Raw genomic sequence first — 23,934 nt, forward strand, 5'->3', positions numbered from 1 at the left:
AATCAGCGATTTCGCGAACAACCCACGAAATATACGTTTTGCAAGATTGAATAAAACTCAATTAATTATTAATTAATATTTATAATTACAATTTTTGTAATCTTCCATTTCCTTCGTCCAATCTTCTGAGATCAAAATATTAATATCGTTAGATATCGCAGTGCGTAGTTAAGGCTCGTTCAAAATTAATATAATTTTATACACATCATCGGAAACCCCATTTTTGTTAGCAATTTTTCTAATTCTATTACATTCTTTAGTTCTTTTTACCCCTATCTATATAATTCTTTCAGATTCGGTCAATTCTCTACCACTAGACCACACCGCCGCCCTATATAATTTTATATAAAACACCAAATTTCATGTATAATCACATATATAATCATATATAAATATATATAATTATTTATAATTATATATAATTGTATGTAATCTTTTTTGCCTGGGATCCTATCTCATAACAGGGCACTTTCCTCTATTAATACCGCGTGACACTTTCATGATTCTCTATCACCGCAGATAATTTTTAGGGCATAGATTGCACTAAATTTTGGAATAACACGGGCCTTGCGCGAAAACCCTCCCACATATCAAATACGTGTTGCGCAAGTTTCTTTTGTGTACGCAGAATTTGTGGATTCCACTCTTAAACAATTTATGTCCTAAAGATTTTTGATCACATTCATATCCGGAGATTTGGCCAATCCAACGTCTTAAGGTTGGGTTGTGTAGCCAAGCAATTCTGAACTAATCTTGATGGATGCACTCCTGAATTGTCTTAAACAAAATTAACACGAGGTACACCAGGAAATGTTTCCGCAACGTACGGCACCATCACATTAGACAATATGTTTCTAATAGCAAAATAATCTCGCTCGACTAAGCAAAAGCTAAGTAATTTAAAACGGCCAATTTTCGAGCAATTAAAAGATGTTAAAAATATATTTAATAATTTCCATAAAAATATGCAATCGTTAACGTTTCGAGCTTTACTTGGCCTTTTTCAGAACCATAAAAAAACTAAGAATAACACATTACAAGTATACTGTATCAATTTACAATAAAAGAATTGGAGTCGATCTGATGCCTCAATTTACATTAATCACATTAGATTTCACCCATGAATATGACAAATAGTCAAAGTGAAGTCGGAGAGTACATCGTCGAATATTCGTCAAAGTTACATACAGAATCGGCCGTATTCTTCGTTGCATGACTCATGTGTGTCCGTGAAAACCATGTAATTGAGAAACCTTCTTTGTCGCAAACCAATTTAATGGCAACTATGTAGAAATTTTTTGAAAATCCCGTAAGAAACAAGTAAATTTTATATATTGAATTTAGACTAATCAGGGGACTCACATAAGCGGTCAATACAACAAGAACGAGGATGAATTATTTCCATCGTCTTCCGAAAGCGTGTGGTCGTCGCGAAGGATTACAGATGACTGAGACAGTATTCGCATCGCAAGGGCACAGCAACCAATAGATAGTCATTGTTATTAACAAGACATTTACGATAACAAATTAGTAGATGAAGAGTCTATACATCTGCGCTCGGGTACTTTGAAGGGGGGTCGGGGGTCGCGCGCACGCGGGGGGAACGCCATAAGAGAGGTGAGGGGGGCGAGGGAAGGTGTAAAGGTTCATCGGAAGGGGGGAGTTGCAGGGGGAAAATTCCCCACGCAATTTACTAGTAACAGGACAAAGACTCGAGACTGTTTAATCAGATTTGAGTACTTTGTTGGTACCTGTAAGACGTAAATTCCCTAGGCGGATGATCGGGAATTTTGCGCCGCAGTGTTGGCATTGGGGTGGGGGGATGTCGAACCCGGGCGCTCCGAGGGGGCAATCGGATCGGCGGTTCCGCGTTATCGACTGCGTTATCGGTCGCGCGCGGAAATCGCGATTAATTTGTTTCGCGAGTTCGGACGCGTTCAAACTCGTTTGAACTCGTTCAAGGTCGCTCTTTTCGATGTACCACGCGGTGGTGTGGGTAAGCGCGCAAAAACGCGTTTGAACGTGTTCAAGGTCGTTCTTTTTTTTTTTTGCGGTCCCGATATCCGTTCTTCGTTTTTGTTCGTTTCGGTTCGAAGGTTGTTTCGATCCTACTCTACGTATCGTAGATGACGCAATCGCGGTGATTGTGGAGTAAGCGGCGTCGGGGGATCTAGGGAGCGCGGGATCGTATCGAGATAGGTACGGATCTGGAAGGAGGGAAAAGAAAGAGAGAGGACATATATATGAGATATCCGCGTACAAGCGGTAGTGTTTATTTTGAAAAAATAAAATATTTATACAAACGTCGATACGCGATTACATTTTTTTTGTGTATGAATACATATATTTGTAAACATGCGTCGTGACATTAGGATCGGAAACAGAGCGCGGTAATCTCGCAGTCAACGATATTGTTAGGATCGAAGAATTTGCTCTTCAGTACCGCAGTTTTAGCCGAAGTTCGCGTCTTGATCGCGTTGGCGGCTATCTCCCGATAGCGCGAAAACTTTGCGTCGACTTCCTCGGTTGCCGCGTTCAGCGCCGAGACGATGCAATCGACGCAAAATTGGAGATAGTATAGCGTGAGCAGGGTTTTGAGCGACGAGCCGCGTTGGGTAACTCCATACGTAAGATCGGCAGATTGTTGATCGATGCGAATCGCAGCGTCATCCCTCTGATCGATATCGGTGAGAAGGGGAGGGGGTTTTATCGGCGAGGTTGGATTGCAGACAATATGTCGCGTTTACGCTCGACTAGTCCTTTCCACATATCGAGCGTCAGGGAGACCTCCCTGCTTTGTTTATCTCCCAGGGTGTACACGCCCCGTATATTGCGTGAGCTAAGGATGGTGGAGAAGGAGAAACGATATTCAAATTAAGAAATAGAATCGTTAATTTACTGAGTTCATAAAACAATCAATTCTATCATTTGGTCGTGAACCATAAATGTAATTATCAATATGTAATTTCGATACAAAACATTGTAAAGAAGATATTCCCTTCGTTTAACGGAATCTTATTACAAATAATAAGTTAAAACTGAGATCCATTTACGAAATATTTTAAACTAAAATCGAGGAATAAAGTATTAAAGAATATTCAATGTATTAAATATTCTCAATTATTAAAATAAAATAAGTGATCTCTTCTCTATGTAGAACTTCTGCAAGGAATTATCTTCGAAGCAAACACATCAATTATAATAAGTACGAAAAATAATATAAAGAGAATGAACACAATTAATACATGTTAAGATAACGAATATGGAATCAAGAAAACAAAAGAATTCAAAATACATTAAATCTCAACGTGAGAATTATTATAAATGAAAGAATTATGCAGGAATTAAATTAGATAATATTATAAATTAACAGTCTATCAGTAACTGTCCTTTTGATTGAAGTCGAAACTTCTTCCTTGAATGTAGTAAATATAATTATTCCATATACGTTACTGAAAGCAGCAAATCTTTGTAGCATAAATCCTTATAATTAATTGAAAGAAATACGAAAAGGATCGCAATAGTAACTTTACATAACGTAATTGAGTAAAGAAGTTAATCAGTTCGCACGGTTCATAATTGTTGTAAGTCGTTAATCAATTTATAATATCATTTCGAAAGAATCGAGTAGTCAACATATTATCTTAAATAGTAATAATCTATCGAATTAACATAAAGTTCGTTATATACAGAATGTACGAGAGTTTTATAAAGTGAACGAAATATGAGTCCTTAATATATATATAAGACACACAACGAATTCGAAGGAATATTATTTCACGATCAATCTAATCCATGTATGCGCATCAATTAGAAGTATTAATTGGAATTCCATTGAATTTACGTTCCGAGATAAGAATTTATCTCCTTTTCTTATTAATCAGAATAAATAATAAACGTCCTTCTTTGAGGACAAATATAAGCAAATAACGTTATGTCCTGTAACCGAATATTTGAATTAGCACGTGCGCACTTGTAAAGTATCACTTTCATCAGGAAGATATCTGACGAAAAAACCGAATATTCGAGATAATAAATTCAAAGGTACTTTATCGTGGAATCTGCAGCATCCACCAATTCTTTATAGATAATCCGCTATTTATTTAGACGGAAAATCATCCACTGAAAGTGGGAACTCATTCGCCGTACGCGAAACAGATATTAAGGATAATGGCTGCTATTCCGTCTCGTTTCATGAGAGAAACGAAATCAATTATGGCCGCTCTCGATTGCCAACTTTGAACAAATGTCCACCATCAAGTAGAGGCTCGGCTGAACCCCGAATATACGTCGTTCTTCTCTCTTCCTTTGACGTGTTCGATAATATTATTCGTGATTCGAATAATGACTGAGTATTACGGAACTCGTATATAAACTCACGGCAACGGAATATATTACAACATGAGCTATTAATACGACACGAGCGTTGAATACGACACGAGCAACGACAAGGGCAATAATACAACATGAGTAATTAATACGACACGAGCGATAAGTTTTCAACTGAACTTGAACATGTTCCCGATAAGTATTATCGTGGCAGAATGTCCAGTACGTGACTCAAACTGTTTCAATTTCGACTGAATCTGCGAGAATGGCCGGGATCGTCTCTCTGCACGTTCGTGCTTGCGCATCCCCTCCACTCGCCTTCTTGTCACGTGATCCTAGCGTGAGCTGAACTCGGTGCGCCGCGTTGCTCGCGCGTCGCTTGCAATAGTTACTAGGCGGAAACAATCTGCCATCTAGTATTCATTCATGGAACCGCGAGAGTATATTATTAATGCAATAGATGGCTGTAGCCATCTCACGATATTACCGATATTTTTACGTATTTCCAACACAGGGCGACATCCACGTACGAAGGCGTATAATGTATACTGTACCACGGTGACTTAATCGTGATACCTATGGCTATATGTATTTGTAGCCAGTCGTTGTCAGCAAATAACGCGTCGTCAGGATGCGCACCGCAGGCAAGTCAACGGGCATGTCGGTGGGAGGGTGAGAGCTGAAACGCGACTCCCGATGATGGTGATGATGATCGTCCGTCAATTCGATCCTTCGTCTTTTGCCGTTGTCGTTCACCTCCGAATCCGTCTCGCGAGGGGAAAGATCCCTCAGCACGGGTCGATCGGTCAACGTCGAAAACATTTCGCACACACGCTATAGTATCGTTCGTTTCTGATTTTTTTCCGACGCGTCGCATTCGGCTGACGATGCGTTAAGGTGGAAGCACGTAAAATTGCAGGAGCCATGAGCAAAACGCAGAAGCCATATGCGCATGCGCTATGGTATCTGCCTGTATTCTGCCCATGGCTGTGGCTTCTGAATTTTAAATCTACATAAACTATGCTTATGTATTTTTATGTAGATTGAAAATTCAGAAGCCATGGGCAGAATGCAGATACCATAGCGCATGCACATATGAGTTCTGCATTCTGCTCATGGCTCCTGCAATTTTATGTGCTTCCACCTTTACTGATGCTTTGAAAAGTTCTTACTTATATCGCGCGATGTGTGGTGGGGATTTGCGCGGTCCTCTACTTCCTTCGGTTGGTACGGCGATCGGAAAGCTGAACGCTGCCGTCGTCGTCATCGTCCGAATCGCTCGCCGGTGACGTTAAATCGCCGACGCGTACGATTCGATCGAGAAGATCGCGCAACTGTTGCAACAGTTCGGTCTTAGGGAGACAATATTCAACATCCGTAGATCGAATTTACCGGCAGCCGTGACGGTTTTCGTAAATTCGTTGAATCTGTAGAACTGCGTCCAAGTGGTGAAGTACAAATTGCCGTCGACGTATCGGAAGATCGACGTCACGCCGGTCGGTATTCCGGGAAATGTCGCCTCGAGAAGCGTAAATCTGACGACTCTCTTCGTACATTCGTCTATCTCGCCTACCGAGTTACCGTTGAACATCACGAAGAAACGGCCTCTGTGGGTGTTTACCGCTCCGTTGATTATCGTCTTTGCGGGAAATCCGAGTTCCTGCAAGGTCTTCGGCCAATTTGGCCGCAGAGTAAATGCCGGATATTGAACCAAGTATACCGAATTATCTACGAACACCATGAGATCACCGGACGGAGATTGATAGGCGGCGGCTATGCGTGTGTAATTGTCGTAAAGAAAGCTCATGTGATTCGACAGGGCTAACGGTCCATTGTACGTCCTACCGTCCAGATCGATCAACCAAACGTACGCGGCTGATTGTCACGTAACGAGCAAATTTAAACTGTACGAACTGCAGCGCGCGCTTAGGTGTATCGAGTTTCATGATTCTTTGCCTGCATTTTAACTGAGCGCAACAATGGCTCGGGACGAGTCTCGCGCGCGATCGTCTGCATCATTATTTCTTCGTGAGTCACAAGTAGAGAGATCCACGAGGGCATCGCGGATGATTCAGTGAGCCCTAACGCACGAGATAACGAAATAAATGTTACTAACGTTGGCATCTTTACGGAGCATCTCCTTCGATTTCTTTTGACTGTCGGATAGACGAACGTCTTTTAGGAATAAGAAAAAGTGATTTTATTTTAACGTAAAAAATTTATTAATGTCGAAAATAAAAATTTAGTATAAAATTAAATTGAAAAGTAATACTTTCTCTTTGATAAATCGATTGTGTTAAAACATGAGCGTTTTAGACCCTTCATAAATTTTACATGTACATGTACATTTAATGTAATTAGTGTCGGACGAAGAAATCGATATTACATTTGTCAGACGGTAAAGTCAGACTAGAAAGTCATTAATTGCGATCAACAATGGTTACTCGGAGAATGATTACGAAAGGACGAATTAGCATTCTTAATCGCATTTGTCAGGTTTATTCTAAATAAAGTTGTTCTGCTTTTTTTTGCACTTACGTTAGCCGTTGAATGCAAATCGTCTCGTGCAAAAAAAAACATGCAAATCTCCGCACGTTGCTTTTCTGAGCAACATTTATAGCCAGCTAATCTTTTCGTTACATTTTCCTCTTGGCGTCTTCCTAAGTCTTTACGTTACCGCGCGAGAATTCAATTTTTTCCGTTGCGAAAGCTCTGAAGGAGATTTGCGGCAACCTTCGATCGGCGCCGCCGTCGTCGCCGCCGCGAATCTCTTTTATTTGCATTACGAAATCTGTTATACAAAAATCTGTGATTTATAGTGTGACGTGACAAATGTCGCGTCTCGCGCCTCAGACGGGAGCTCGGCCGAGGGAGGCGTCAGGGATGGTGCTTCCGCCCGGGGCGGGCGGAGAGCGAGCGCCTTAGGTTAGGAATAAAATCTTTTAGCGAACTTACAGGTAGCGAGTGCGGAGCAGAGGGCCGGAAACACGGGAAATGTAACGGCGTATGCCGCACCGGAGGACTTGCGGGTGGCCAGCCGGAAGCTTCCGAGGACGGGCGGCCGGCGGGCGGGTCACGCTGGGGCCCACAGTCGGAGCAACAAGGGGCCTGCCAAGGCACGCGGAGCACTCACGATTGCCCGGCAGCCGTACACGGAGGACCCGGAATGGGGGACGCCTCGACGAGGGTGTCCTCGCCGAGGAACGGGACCAAAACCGGTATCCCGCCACCGGTCGACGAGCCTGGGCCTGGACAGCTTGGCCGTCGAGAAACCGGGCGATGAGTCGCGGCCTGGACAGCCGGTCTCATGAAGGCGAACCGAAACTACCGCCGGCGGATGAAGAGCGGCCGCGGAGGGCGCCCTCGGAAGGCGCGGCGATCGCCTAGAGGGACCGGTAGCGTGCCAGGGCGCAGCACCTACTGGGGCTAGTAACATCGGCGCGCGAGTGCGCGCGGGCCCCGCGTGATCCCGCCAGGCCGGAGACCCGCCACTGTCGTGCGAGCCAGCAACGGAACACCATCCAGCCCTGCGAATCCATCGACGAGCTGCCGGAACGAGCGTTCTTGTAAGGCCACTGCTCAGCCCTCGTCAAGTAAGACTGTCGCGATATCGAGATCCTCCCGGGGGTCGCGTTGTGCCGCGTGAAATGGTGATTCGCTGTAGAGTCGTGCGTTGAATGTCGCGAAGATCGAAGGAAGTACCGCGGGAGGATCGGACCGGGAGAAATAGTCGCCATTGCCCGTCTCGGGGGATTCGAGCGCATGGTCGCCGACAGTCAACGTGCGTGTTAAGTTTGTCATCCTCGTTCGTTTTATTGTGCCGGACCGTAACGAGACGAGGGGAAGAGGCTGCACGGATTCGCGTCGGGAAATCCGTCCGCGTGGTGAGAGCCGCGGGTAGCGCCGGGAGCTCTCAACCGACATCGCGTGATTGCGACGTGGCGCGGGGCGCCTATGAGTTCGGCGTTTTCGGGACTCGCGTAATCGGGAGATCCGCGGTCATTCGGGACCGGCGGAATCGGGAGATTCGCGGTCATTTGGGGACTCGCGTGATCGGGCGATCCGCGGTCACTTCGGGGAGTTGCTCTCGCGCGTGCGAGAGCTTCACCATTATCGTTCCGGTTAGGTTGTGTTAAGTGTACGTAAGTTCGCGTTAATGGTAAGTGCGCATTAATTGTAAGTGGATGTTCGTGCGTGTCATCGGGGTTAACTTGTGAGGAAAGTCGAGCGTAGATTGAATCGCCTCGTGGCGTATAATTTGTCGCGGGTAATTGTAAACGAATTGTGTAGTTGTAAGAGAATAAATATGCGAAAAATCTTCCGGGTGCGAAACGGATAGGAATTGCCGAGCAATTCGGCGACGGAATGAGTATCGCGCTCGTGGGGTGACACGGGACGCTACCTCGGATTCTACTAGTTCGCCGTGGAAAACGACTCCATCATTACTCCTGTTAACCGCTTTTTTAAATATATTTGTTTGCTATTATGTTATTCGAGTGTTAATTGCGCTACGCCCTCTCTCCCTTTCCAGCCGCGATAAATCCAAGAAACTCACGCCTGAGAGAATTGCGATTTCGTGTATCGTGGTGCGAGGAATCGCACCTGGCGCCCAACATATCAAGACTCAGTCGAGTCTCCATCTGGGTTTCGGAGGAAATTATCGCGATTCGGGAATAATTACAGACAACGTTAGACCTCATTAGTAAGGAAAAGCGACGGCGCGCTCCGGCCCGGCTGGCGAGACCGGACGGACATCGTCGTTGTCGTCACAATAGCTATAAATATAATGTTAAATAAATATTTAATATTAAATAAATATTATATAAAGATAAATACGTGCGAATAATAACGAGATCAGACGCTTCCGCCGCCGATATCGCGCTTCCGCTCGACGCTCCTGACTCTACTCAGTTTCGCGCTCGGCGTTATCACTCGCTCTCGCGTTCTACCGTTCTTCTTCGAGTTCGACGCTCTCGTTCGCTTACGTATCACGCTCGTCGCTATCGTTCGCGGTCGTCTCGCGTGCTCGACGCTATTGCTCTCGTCCGTCTAGCGCTCGGCGTTATCGAGCACGATTATATGTATATGCAGTGTAGGTATGTGAAAAAATGAATAACTTCGTTCGTCAATTTTGCATCAGTTTTTTTATTATTGATTAAAATATATAATATATAAGTATCAAAGATTATTAACGTCTTGACGATTAATTGGACCAAAACCAATGGTCGAATCGTCACGATGATAAATTATTGCCAGTTAGGCCGATTCATATATACGTCTTACTTTTATTAAAATCAATTTATCGAAAATATAAACAGGATTTCTTATTTAAGTGGGTAAGAGGAAAGTGAGGGGTGATCAGATGAATGGCGTGAGTGGTGGTCAGTAAGAGTGTAAAGGGTGTTTGGGGGTGTTGTGTGAAGGTGTACGCAAATATTGAAATTAATTTATTAAAAATATAAATCGATTTTTTATTTAGGTGGGTGGAAGCGGAGTAGGGGGTGGTCAGGTAAATGGCGTGAGTGGTGGTCAGTAAGAATGTGAAGGGTGCTTGGGGGTGTGTGAGAGTGCACCCGAACATTAAAATCAATTTATCGAAAATATGAACTGGATCACCCTGTATAGGGTGATCCGGAACAATTTCCTGTCCTTCATAAAACATATTCTTGATCATAGTCATGATTTTGCTTCGCCAGAGGCCTGCTTATAGTCCGAGAGCTGAGGGACCAAAACTGCAACAGTTTTAGAAAGGCTGATATTTTAACATTAGGTCATGTATCGGTTGTATATCAATAGTCTACCGTCAGTCAGCCAGTTTCGCTAACAGCTGGCGCGGGGGCGGCTCCAAACTTGTAAAAAAAACATGTATGTCGCAACTGTTTTATAAAATCTGAAAATTAGTTTGTAGATAGTAAGTTAACTAACAAACTGTGTGGGTATGGTCAGTCAGCAAAATATTGCAACGGTACGCGTCAGCAGCGCGCTGAAGTCATCAAAAAATTGTAGTTGGTGAAAGTGTTGTATAAAATCTAAAATTTTGCATACAATTAGTTAATATTATTTAAAACAGGAAAAACATAGTCAGTCAGAATTTTTATTTTATTAACAAACGCCGTCAGCAGCCAATGGAAGGGCACGCCGCGCGCTTGATTTATATAGCGCGCTCGATGGCGCGGGCTGATTATATTTAATAATAAAATAAATGGTTTTAATACAAAATATTATCTATAATTTCTTTAACATGAAAAATATTGAAATAAGTCAACGGGACGAAACGGGACGCGTCAGAAACACGCTTAAGTCATAAAAAGTATGGTTTGTAAAAATGAAAATATAATAAAGCAAGTAGTTTAAATTCTTAATTTTTTTGTGACCATACAATCGACACATTTTGCGGTCGAGCGCGCTATATAAATCAAGCGCGCGGCGTGCCCTTCCATTGGCTGCTGACGGCGTTTGTTACATAAAAATTCTGACTGACTATGTTTTTCCTGTTTTAAATAATATTAACTAATTGTATGCAAAATTTTAGATTTTATACAACACTTTTACCAACTACAATTTTTTGATGACTTCAGCGCGCTGCTGACGCGTACCGTTGCAATATTTTGCTGACTGACCATACCTACACAGTTTGTTAGTTAACTTACTATCTACAAACTAATTTTCAGATTTTATAAAACAGTTGCGACATACATGTTTTTTTTACAAGTTTGGAGCCGCCCCTGCGCCAGCTGTTAGCAAAACTGGCTGACTGACGGTAGACTATTGATATACAACCGATACATGACCTAATGTTAAAATATCAGCCTTTCTAAAACTGTTGCAGTTTTGGTCCCTCAGCTCCCCGACTATTATATTAGATCCCAACTGAAATTTATTTGCGAGTTAGTTTTAACATTATGCGCCGCCTAGCGGCGTCGTTGCATATTTCTCTGAAATGTTTTGTAATATTTCAGAAATATTTCAGTTGTTACGTCCTGTGGACTCCACGATTTCCCTTTTTCACGGAAACTTTTTAAAAATTTAGACGAGCTCTTAAGGGGATGCTGGAGCCGTCTGTATAACCGACGAAATTACCATTTTCTATGTTATCGACTATATCTGTCCTTGTATAGACAAAGATATAGACAAGGATAGCACGCTACTTTGCACGCACACATACGCACGATGCACATCGACATTATACTTTTATATTACGCTTCCAAATCTTGATTTGGAGAGTTCATCGATGTTTTTCTTGTTGTGCAATTCGGGGGAACTTGTTTTCGCGTTCGTACCAATGGTATATCTCTTATATGAAATACATCTTGTGACGAGCTGACAGCTCGCCGCAACTCGAGACGCCATATTGGGATAAAAGTAGGATAAGGAAATCTGTACTTCTGTAATTTTTTCTCGTTTTCTATATAAAATCGGAGTTCCCCCAAATTATTAATGTACGTACTGCAATTCTGGAGAAGGATTTTTAATTCTGTCAAATTAATACGACGCTACGTGCCGACAAAAAAAGCCGGTAAAACAGACGGCTCCAGCATCCTTTTAAGATTAAAATCAAACTGAGCACGGACGGTTATCGATCGGCGAGTGAGCTTTGATCTCCTCACAGTCCTTTTTTTATATAACTATAATAGCTATTTGCCTAGGCGACAAAGCGACCTTCCAGAGTAATATACCGACAGACGGGACATACGTAATCGGATTTTTTTTATTAACTTTGTCTGGCCCATAACTACAAACCCGGTGACACGACGCGCCAAAAGGGCCTTAATCCCAGACAGAGTTTGCTTAGGATCTTTATTGCATCGCGCGACTAGCTCAAAATTGCCCGCGCAATATTTTGACAAACAGAAACGAGGTCTAAAACGTGCTTTTGGAAATCTTGTAAGAGCACGTAGCGGAAGTTTCTGTTTGCAATAAAACTGCAATTAAGATTAGATGAAATGCATTTGTCTGTCGGTACTGACCCAGGTAGCAAGCACATGTCATTTTGACGTCAAAAACTAGTCATGTTTGTACAAATAACCAAAAAAGTGACTATGTCTTTAAAAATGACATTATACTGACGTCATTTTATAACGTCATTATGACGTAATATTTTGATCCTGCTTCCTGCCCAGACGCACAATGTCATAAATCGGGATATATGACGCCATTAAGACGTCATAACGTAAAGTCATCATAATGACGTCTTTAAGGAGGTTGATGCAGTTTGGTCAACTCTAGATTTTAGTTTGTAAAAAATATATATGATAGTATAGGATCTACCGCATGTGTGAGAATTATTTCAGATTTATTGACAATCCAGAAGCTGAGATATTAATTTCCAAAAATGCGTCGTTTTACATGGGGTTATATGGAGAAAGCGTTGACGGCGATGATTGATCCCAATTTTCTTTAATATCTAGTCTATATAAACGCTCAAAAAACGTGCCTACGCGTACAATAAATTAATGCGAACATTTAGAACGCAAAAAAACACGTATTCACCATCTAATAACAAATATCCCGAGAAAAAATGATTAGATATAATCACATATGATTATATAAAATCGACATTAGATATAATTAGATATAAAAAATGGCCCGATATAATTGTATATAATTATATATAACCACATATAATTATATAACCATATATGGTTATATATAATTGTATGTGGTTATATCTAATTATATTTAATGTTGATTTTATATATAATCATATGTGATTATATCTAACATAATAAATATTTTATATATATTAAAAAAAAATTCTGTTAACTTCGATTAAGGAATAAAACATTGATAAATTGAGTGTATATTTTTTTCAAAAGCCAGAATTAAAAGTGAAATGATTTACATATAACTTGGTGCTGGTTGGCGTGAGATACTGCCGTGTCTTTTATGATACCATTCTTATACCATTGTTTGTCAAATTTTAAATACGAGAAATAAATCCTATCGGATGCCATCTATCGGATAATCCGAATTTAAGTTTATATATGGCTATATATAATCATATATAATCTACATGGATAAATGCTTAATTCTTATATATATATATATATATATATATATATTTTTTTTTTTATAAATTATACGAACTTATATATAATCATGTCAAAATGTATGTGAAACTTTATATATATATATATATATATATATATATATATATATATATTTAATAGGATTCGTTTCTCGTATTTAAAATTTGACGGACAGTAGTATAAAAACGGTATCAAGAGACACAGCACTATCTCATGTCAAGCAGTGCCAAGTTGTAATATATGCATGGAATAAATCATTTCACTTTTGATTCTATAGCTTTTGAAAAAATATACATCTTAACTTATCAATGCTTTATTATCGAAGTTAACAGTTCTTTTCCAATATATATTGACTATATATGGTCATATATGGTCATATATGATTATATATGATTATATATAATTATATATAATCATATAGAGACAAAATTCATATATAATTGCATTATATATAATTATATATGTATATTTATATATCTAATCAGGAAGATGTCCTGACTGACTGACTCACTCACTCACTCACTCACTCACTGACTCATCAACGCCCAGCCCAAACCCCTGAACCGAATTTTTACCAAAAGTATATGAAATAAGGATAGAATTTTCCGGGGAGTGCCACTATGTGTATAGTTTTTTGTTACCGATTTTCTGGAAACCGATTTTTTTAATTTTTCCTATTTTTCGAAAAATAATTGATCAAATCTCAACAAATTATAGATCAAACAAAGATAGAATTTTCCGAGGAGTACTATGAAGTGTATAATTTTTTGTTACCGATCTTTTGGAAGCCGGTATCGAAATTTTTTCAAATAATGTTTACCAAAAGTATATGAAATAGGGGTAGAATTTTCCGGGGAGTGCCACTATGTGTATAGTTTTTTGTTACCGATGTTTTGGAAGCCGGTATCGAAATTTTTTCAATCTTTCGGGAATTAATTGACCGAATCTGAAAGAATTGTATATGAAGTAGGGGTAGAATTTTACGGCGAGCGCCATAATGTGTACAGTTTTTGTTACCGATTTTTTTGGAAACCGGTTTTTTTAATTCTTTCAATTTTTCGGGAAATAATTGATTAAATGTCAAAGAATTATACATGAAGTAGGGGTAGAATTTCCCGGGGAGTGCTATAAAGTGTACTATTTTTTATTACCGATCTTTTTAAAAACCGGTTCCGAATGACCGAATCTCAAAGAATTGTACATAAAGTAGGGGTTGAATTTCCCGGGGAGTGCTATCAAGTATATAATTTTTTGTTACTGATCTTTTTGGAAAGCGGTATCAGAAGTTTGACGAATTTTTCGGGAAATTAATCGAATTTTAAAGAATTGTATTTAGAGAGAGAGAGAGAGAGAAAGAGAGAGAGAGAGAGAGAGAGAGAGAGAGAGAGAGAGAGAGAGAGAGAGAGAGAGAGAGAGAGAGAGAGAGAGAGAGAGAGAGAGAGAGAGAGAGAGACAGAGAGAGACAGAGAGAGACAGAGAGAGAGAGACAGAGAGAGAGATAGAGAGAGAGAGAGAGAGGGGAAAGAGGGGGGGAGAGAGAGAGAAAGAGAGAGACTATTTGCGTGTCTGATTACATATGTCCTTCGGGGCGAAGCCCGGGTAACCAGCTAGTAATTATATATAATTTTTTTCCCGGGTACGCACACATGACCTGCAGTATTATTTTATAATACTGAATTATATAATATTATGTAACGAATTTTTGAATTTAATATCTATAATATATATAAAAACGATTCAAATAAATTTTTAAATTTAGGATTAAATATCTGCAGCATATATGATAACTTGCGAATCTATATCTATACAGATATAGTGCTATATCTGGTTGTACATAGGACAAGATTAGGCATATTAATATATCTGGCTATATATGACTTCATATATAGTTGTATATAATGCTATATCTAGTTATATGTAGAGTGCACTACTCATATATCATTATATCTGGCTTCACATACATTTATATACGATTAGATATAGCGCTATTTCTGGTTGTATATAGCGCCAAATTAGTCACATTAATATATCTGGCTATATATGACTGCATATATAGTTGTATATAATGCTATATCTTGTTATATGTAGGGTGCACCATTCATATATCATTATATCTGGCTTCACATAAAATTATATACATTTATATACAAGTAGATATGGTGCTATATCTGGTTGTATGTAGGACCACTGATTGCACATGTGGCCATGTATAATTAGATATGACCCCATATAAAAACATATATAATTATATATAATTATATATATATCAGATATAATTATATATGATTATATCTAATCATTTTTTCCCGGGATATTACAAGTTAAAGCGATCAAAATTAGACTGAAATAGCAGTTGATAGTTCGCAAGTAGGTAGATGTGGCAACGCAGCGTCGCCCGCGTTTTGGCTGTACCCGAATCCTGTCGGTATGGGCACGTTTTTGTGGTTCTCTTCTGTGCTATGTCCACAATTTTTTTATTCTCTTTGGAAATAAAATCAAAAAATCATAAATCTAACGGAAGAAAACCAAAAAATTGTGAACATAACATAAAAGAGAACCCTAAAATCGTTGACATTACCACAAAATAGTAGACACAGCACGGAAGAGAACCAAAAACGTGCACATACTGACAGGATTTGGGTATAGCCAAAACGCGGGCACCTAACCTTATCCAGAATGACAAAAAATTCACCGGCATGTTTACGTTTAGCAACTGCCGTTACGTGGCTTAATACAAAGGCGAGTACTGCTACCAACCCCATAAAAGTGAAACGTTGCCAAGTTTCAATCGTATTTAATATAATCGACGGAAAGTTATTAAAAAATCGATAGCTTATATAATTGTCAAGGGAGCTACCAGTAATAATCATTATTTCATTCTATCAACGGCAAAACATATATTCATGCCATTTTTATATTGAAATAATTAGCAATACCACAAGTTTTCAAGTTGGCATTGGCAAAAAAGTGTTTCGTTTTTAGCTAATTAAAATATAAAGATGCATAATATGCATAATACTTTTACTATACGTTTTATGCAATAGCAGCGTATGGAGAATAAAATGATACCTAATACAGATTTTTTAATGACCTAATAAAAAACTTTTTTCTAAACCGTCAATTGACTCAACTGGATCGCTTCAACCTCGATCCTTAAGGCTCCTGGGTAGTCACCGCGGCCATATTGGATTATTACTATCGAGGCAAGGAAAACACAATTTTGTTGTGCATGCCATTTTCAAATAAAAAGACATTTCAATAAAAAATCACTCTAGATCGTTTCAGAACACTTCCAAAATTGGCCTAAAACTACCCTTTTCCCTCGACAATAAACAAACAGCCATAAAACGAAGCCTAAACATACGGGAAAAACAGCCGTTTAACAACTATCGAAAGGAGGTGAAAACGTTCCTTCCGCGTGCAAATCTTACTTTTCGGCCAATTTTATGACTTTCACGAATACGTTAAACGTTAGAGCACAAGCACAGAGCGAATAATAAAGAAATAGCACGCACAACAAAATAAGCTTGTCAACATGTCATTTTCCACGCCAATCCACGCCTTATAGTTCATTGGTTTGCAGGTGTGAGGCGCTGCACGATTCTTGACATGTCGGTAACATGTCAGCAGCGTACGCACACAGAGATGCTCTGTCTCCGTGACGACCGTGTCCGTGACGATGCGCGCTCGGCTAAGTTCGGCGCGCCGTGCGAGCAAGCGAGAGAAAGAATATTATTCCCTCCTTCTCGCTCTGACTCTGATGCGTCGAGGCTGCTAGATTGCTTTCTCGACGTGGCCCGGCGATCTGAAAAAGAGGGTACACGTCGAAAAGCGCAGATGTGCACGATACTTTAATAGTCTGCAAGGGGAGAACCTCAGAGTATATAGATAAGATATTAGTTGATACTAAGCATTCGTTGCAAAATTATAAACAAAAAAGGATTTCAGCGTTCCATATATACCCGTGCGGTAACGTTCAATCCCGAAATGGTGTGTGGCAGCGCGGTACAGCGTTTGCCTGCTAAGACGCTGGGCCGGGTTCGTTTCCCGGTGCTTCTTTTTATTTTTTTACTTTTTTTTAACATATATAATAATTATGTAATTATTCCGAGAACGAAAGAGCATGTAAAAAATATTAGACGTCCTGCCGCGCCGCTACAGGCTATTTCGAGACTGAGTGTTACCGCACGGGTATATAACGCTGACATCTTATTTTTCTTTTGCATTTTTCCCTTTTGTCTCTCTCTCTCTCTCTCTCTCTCTCTCTGTCTCTCTCTCTCTCTGTCTCTCTCTCTCTCTCTCTCTCTCTCTCTGTTTCTGTAAATTGTGAGATTTCGTAGGAAAAAAATAGGATACACATTATATGGTAAATATATTTCTTTATTGTGAATAATGAAAATAAAAAACAGGGAAAAAAAAATTTTTTAAGCCTTTAACGATTTTAATCGGTTCAATAAAATTTTGGAGATGGCCCTGTCCTGGTTGACATGGAACGTCTCATATATAAATATTTTTTAATAATTTTATTTTTTACTTTAAAAAATAAAGAAGTTTGTACAATTTAATAAAACTTTGCTCTCTTCATATAATTTATTTCGAATAAATTATCATAAAATCCCGACTATTACAAGTCATGAACAACAAATAAAGAATGTATATATTATTTTATCTATAGATAATCGAATTTGCAATGCTTCTCTATAATAAACTTGTAGTATAAATTAATGTATTGTTCACGGTGTAGAACAGCTTTATGTTTCTATGACGATTTAATGGAAATAAATGTACCATTTAAAATATATATACGTTTAGAAAATTATTTTTTACTAGTTATTTATCTCAACTTTTATTATATGATTTTAATCGCTCAACGAAATGTCAATAGAAATAATATGTAAATTGTTTTTAAATCGAGATATAAAAATTAGACGATTTCGCTTTTTCTATGAAATCGTGTAATATTAAAAAAATTAGATTTGTGTTGCTTTTTCGAAGATAAAGTTTGCAAACTTTTGAAACATATAGATCATTACATACAGATATACCGCGAAAATAAGTATATGAAAATTTTTCAATTTTAGATTTTTTAATGTCATTTAGTAATACAGTAATAAAAAAATAAAAGTCATTTAGTAATAAAACATTACATTTACAGTATCTTACTTTATAAAATTTTATATTATTTTACACCACATTTTATGTTACTCATAATGTGTGCAATTTTTTATTTAATTTTTTCTGTAAGTGACACAAATATATAGCCCTACGTACTTCACCTTATCTTCAAAAAACCAATACAAATCTAATTTTTTTAATTAGATACGACGATTTCATAGAAGAAGCAAAATCGTCCAATTTTTATATCTCGATTAAAAAACAAATTACATACTATTTCTATTAACGTTCTGTTACGAAATAATAGTCATATAAACGTATTGTCATGACAGTTACAATGGCCAGTAGGGTCGATTAAAGTTTTCATTGCTGTTAATTTTTATTTAATGTTTATTTTTTAAATAGTAATTTAATATTATTGCTTTTATTAAATGTGTCGTTGAATAGTACACTTATAGAAGTAATATGTACGTTGTAGAATGGAAATTTTTCTCATATCTATTCTGTACTATATTTTACAATTATAGATGTAAATATTTTTATTTATTTTAATATGATAAACATTATATATTTGAAAATGCATGATCGATTCGACATCTGATTCTCAATCGTCACGTCGCACCGCCAAAGGAATCCTTCCCCTTCACCCGTTTCCGAAAGATCCCGTGAGCCAGGCGTCACGCCAGTTACTCTGGCCAGAGAGAAACCTGAGAGCGGCCATCCGACTTCGGGGGACGTTGTGGGCACATGCACCCACTGCAATTATATGTTCTGTCGGCTATCAGTAATAAAATGCACTATTTATGAGGCTATTAGAAGTTTATTCAGAATCACTCTTGTACAGGAGACGAGTATGACGCAACTTAACTATAGGTGAAGCTAACGCGTAGACGCACGAGTGTGTGTGTCCGTGTCTAACAAGACAATGTCGCGGCAACGGAAGTGCTCGGCTTCCCTGGATCACGAACTCACTAGATGAGTAGTGGGGAAACTCGACGGTGGCTCGACGGTGGCCACATACTCCCCCCCGAGTGTTAACAAAAGGAGAATAATATTGCACAGTAGTTACGTTGCTTAAATGCTAACTAGAGTATAACAATATAATTGAAACGTTGAGCTTGCAACTAATAATACTATGCTAATGCTAGACTTATAGACTAAAGGGTTGACAATAAAGTATAGGGGAAAACGCTAAAATTACGAATACGAAATGAAAAGAATTATGGCTCTTTATCTAAATTAAATTGTACTCGCTTTTTTTGTGCCGGATACGTTTTAATTTGTTTAGACGGTTGCTCCTGAAGGAGGACAATTGCTATATAGGCTGATTGGAAGTAGAAGGAACGTCTGTTGAAGGTGTTTCATTAACGTTATCCAATAAAAAATGTGCGGGTTTAAGACGTTCTATAGAAACACTGAGAGGTCGGTTATTGACTTCAATTGTATAGACTTTATCGGAGTTTTTTTGCAGCATTTTGAAAGGGCCAGAATACGGTCGTTCCAGAGGTTTTTTAACTGCATCGTGTCGCAGAAAGACATGAGAACACGAGTTCAATTCCTTGAAGAAAAATGCGCGCTTTTTGTAGTGGTGAGCCACTGGAACAGGTTTAACTTGGCGCATGAAATTTCGAAAGTCGTTAATAAAGATTTCAGGGTCTGGAGAAAAGTCTTCCTGAAGAAAAAATTCTCCGGGCACTCGAAGAATGGTGCCATAAACGAATTCAGCTGGAGAAGCTTGCGTATCCAGACGTATATGCGTTCGTAATCCTAGGAGGACGGTTGGAAGGGTGTTGACCCAATTCTCTGTACCATGGCACATTAAAGCTGCTTTTAGTGAGCAGTGCCAGCGCTCAACCATACCATTTGACTGGGGGTGGTAAGTGGTTGTACGAATGCGCTTACAGCCTATTAAAGATAGTAAAGCTGCGAAAAGTTGAGATTCAAATTGAGCTCCTTGATCAGTTGTTAAAATTTTGGGGGCGCCAAAACGAGTGATTCAATGATCGTAAAATGTATTAGCTATTGTTTGGGCCGTAATATTAGTAATCGGAATTGCTTCAGGCCAGCGAGAGAATCTGTCGATTAAAGTGAGGCAGTATCTATAGCCGTTGATAAGTGGTAAGGGACCAATAATGTCTAAGTAAATATGCTCAAAACGTCCATCAGAAGCGATAAAAGAAGCAGGAACTTGTTTGACATGACGAGAGACTTTAGACTGTTGACAGTCCAAACAGCTATGTGCCCATTTGGCAACGTCACGATGTAGGTTAGGCCAAATGTATCGTTGACGTATGATGCGGTCAGTGACCTTGGCATTGGAGTGGGCAGAATTATGAAATAAGTCAAAGACCTCTTTCCTAAGAGATGCTGGAATGTAAGGACGGATAACTTCTCCTGACAATTCACAGTAGAGCTCTGTATTAGGAGAACCCCAAACAAATTTTTTAAATTTGAGTGACGATGTGTTAGAAGCAAGTAAATGTTTAAGCTCGTCATCTTCTTTTTGCCGAGAGGCAAGATCAACTAACTCGAACTCGGTAGGTAAGCAGAGTGCTTCGATTTGTGACAAACCATCAGCTACCACATTATCGGGACCGGGGAGGTAATCGATGTTGATGGAAAATTGGGCTATAAAGGATAGTTGTCGCAATTGCCTTGGGGAGGCTTTATCCGAGCGCTGTTTAAACCCGTAAATTAAAGGCTTATTATGGTCAGTTAGAATTTTAAAATTGCGACCTTCCAGGAAGTGTCGAAAAAATTTTATAGATTCGTAGATTGCGGTGAGTTCGCGGTCATACGCACTATATTTCTTCTGCGATTCGGTAAATTTTCGAGAGAAAAAAGATAACGGTTTCCAGGTATTCTCGATGTTCTGCTCGAGGACTGCTCCCATAGCAAAGTCTGAGGCGTCGGTAACCAAACGAGTTTTTGCGTTGGTGGATGGATGCGCTAGGAAAGCTGCGTTGGCCAGGTCTGATTTAGCTGAAACGAACGCTTTTTCGGCATCAGGGGTCCAAATTATTTCGCGCTTATCGTTTTTTTCGCGAGTCTTTAAGGTAGACATGAAGCGGAGTTTGAACGCGCGCTGCCTGAGGGAGGCTACGCCTGTAGAAATTTAAGGCGCCTAAAAATCGACGAAGGTCGACAACTGTACGCGGTTTAGGTAAGTTTTGAATGGCGGCAACTCTTTCTGGGGTAGGCTTAATGTCGTCATGGCTAACTATGTGACCTAAAAAAGTTACTTGTGGGACGCCTAGAATGCATTTAGATGGATTTAAAAATAATCCGAATTCTTTAAGTCTCTGGAAAACCGTACAAAGATGTTTCTTATGCTCTTCTTCTGAGGAGGCAATAAGAATATCATCAATATACGCGAAGATGAAATCTAAATCTTTAAGTGCTTGATGAATGTAACGCTGAAACGATTGCGCCGCGTTGCAAAGACCAAAAATCATGTAAACGTATTCAAACAACCCGAATGGGGTGATGACGGCCGTTTTAGGTACATCTTCTTTAGCCACCGGTATCTGGTGGTATGCTTTAAAAAGATCTAAAACCGAAAAGATGGTTTTTCCTGCAAGATTGGCAGATAAATCATGGAGATGAGGAACGGGATATTTATCTGGAACGGTTATCGCATTTACCCGGCGGTAATCACCGCATACTCGCCACTCACCGTTCTTTTTGCGAACGAGGTGAATAGGGCTAGACCAAGGGCTACTAGAAGGTCTGCAAATGCCTAACTCCACAAGACGTTTAAATTCCGCTTTAGCTGCCGCCAATTTATCCGGCGGCAAACGTCGAGGACGTTCTGTGACTGGCGGACCGGAAGTTAGAATGTGATGTTCAACATCACGTCTAAATGGAATCTAAATGGAATTAGCTGACTAACTCCCGTTATCTCCAAAAATTCTAAAAGAATATTCGCGAAATTAGCTTCGCGATTTACCGTTGATATCTTATTTTCGCGAACAACTCAAATTTCACCCGCAGTGAAGAGCTTAGTGCACGTATCGATAAGTCGACGCTTGTGTAAGTCAACCAGAAGTTGATAATGTTTTAGACAATCCGCACCTAAGATTGCATTAGGGACTGCTGCTACGCGAAAATTCCAAACTATAGGTCGTCGAAGACCGAAATCTAAAGCAAGGCGACGTTCACCATAGGTGTCAATATTAGTATTATTAGCCGCAAATAATTTAAGTTCAGACGGCGTTTTTTTATCGCGCAGCGTTGCGGGGAGAATTGAAATTTCCGCGCCAGTATCGATAAGAAATTGTTGACCTGTAATGCGGTCGAAAACGTGAAGACGGCTTTGAGTCGCCCCGTTATCCCCGACCGTCTCGTTGCGAGGAGGGGATTTTAGTTTTCCAACTGCTTAGGCTCTTGCCAAGAACATGGCTTGCGACAGGATGTCGCCTTGGTTCCGTATTTTTACGGTGGATATAACAAAGGTCGGATTTTTCTGCGCTTTGCGATTGCGCGGGAGAACGACCTCTAGACTTAGATCGGTTACGTCGCGATTTAAACACCTCTTTATTAAGGGCCGCGAGTTGCTTAGTAATTTGGTTTAATTTTTTATCGATACTGGATGAGGGTGCTGCATTTTTCGCTTGGTTTACCGTAGCGACGAACGGTACTACCGATGTATTCGGGTTATTGGTCTCGGAAATCTTATCCGCTATTTCGGCCAGCTTATGCAAATCTTGCTCGTTAATCGCGGCTAGAATGGCTTTATGAGAGTCAGGAAGTTGCTCGATAAACAAAGATCTGAGCACTGCTGGGCTGCACTGACCGTTATTAAGATTATTCATATGATTAAGAAGGTGTGAAGGTTTTTGATCGCCTAACACCTGACCTTTTAACAGGCTTCGCAAGCAAGATTCGGACGAAGTCGCGTAAACAGATAAAATACGCTCTTTAAGACGCTCGAATAGATTATCAGGCGGCGGATCCGCTTTAAGTAAATCAGAGATATGTGCGACTACTTCGGTGTTTACGCCCGTTAACAAATAGTCGGCTTTGGTTCGATCGACAGTAATTCCCGCCACGCGCAATGACGCCTCAACTTGCAAAAACCACGCTTCCGGCTCGCTTTTCCAAAATGGCGGAATTTTAGGAACGCGGTATGATTCCACACGCGCCGGTTCTGACATGATTACAGAGGAGTAAAGCGCAATAGGGAGCGTTACAATGGTACGCGCAAGGTTACGACGTCGCAAACGCACGCTAAATCAGCACAAAATTTATGCGGCGACACCATGCGCTTATTCGTGGGGGAAAGCTTACACGAGACACGAGATCGCATGCACTGATAACACAAGTAATTGAGAGGACAACGTTACAGAACAAAGGTCTCGACGACTACGACAAGCTGCGATGAGCCGTTGCACAGGATGCAGAAGTTCAACCGTCAGGAACAGCCGCGCCAAGGAAGAAAATCGGTTGTACGGGCTGCTCG

General features: G+C 39.9%; 1 pseudogene; it reads right to left on the reverse strand.

Moving 5' to 3' along the window:
* Window positions 1-23,629, reverse strand: part of LOC139823762 (lysosomal alpha-mannosidase-like) — a 30,837-nt pseudogene extending 7,208 nt beyond the window's left edge.
* Window positions 23,630-23,934: the final 305 nt, after the last annotated feature.

Source organism: Temnothorax longispinosus, unplaced genomic scaffold (assembly GCF_030848805.1).
Source record: "Temnothorax longispinosus isolate EJ_2023e unplaced genomic scaffold, Tlon_JGU_v1 HiC_scaffold_17, whole genome shotgun sequence".
Lineage (NCBI taxonomy): Eukaryota > Metazoa > Arthropoda > Insecta > Hymenoptera > Formicidae > Temnothorax > Temnothorax longispinosus.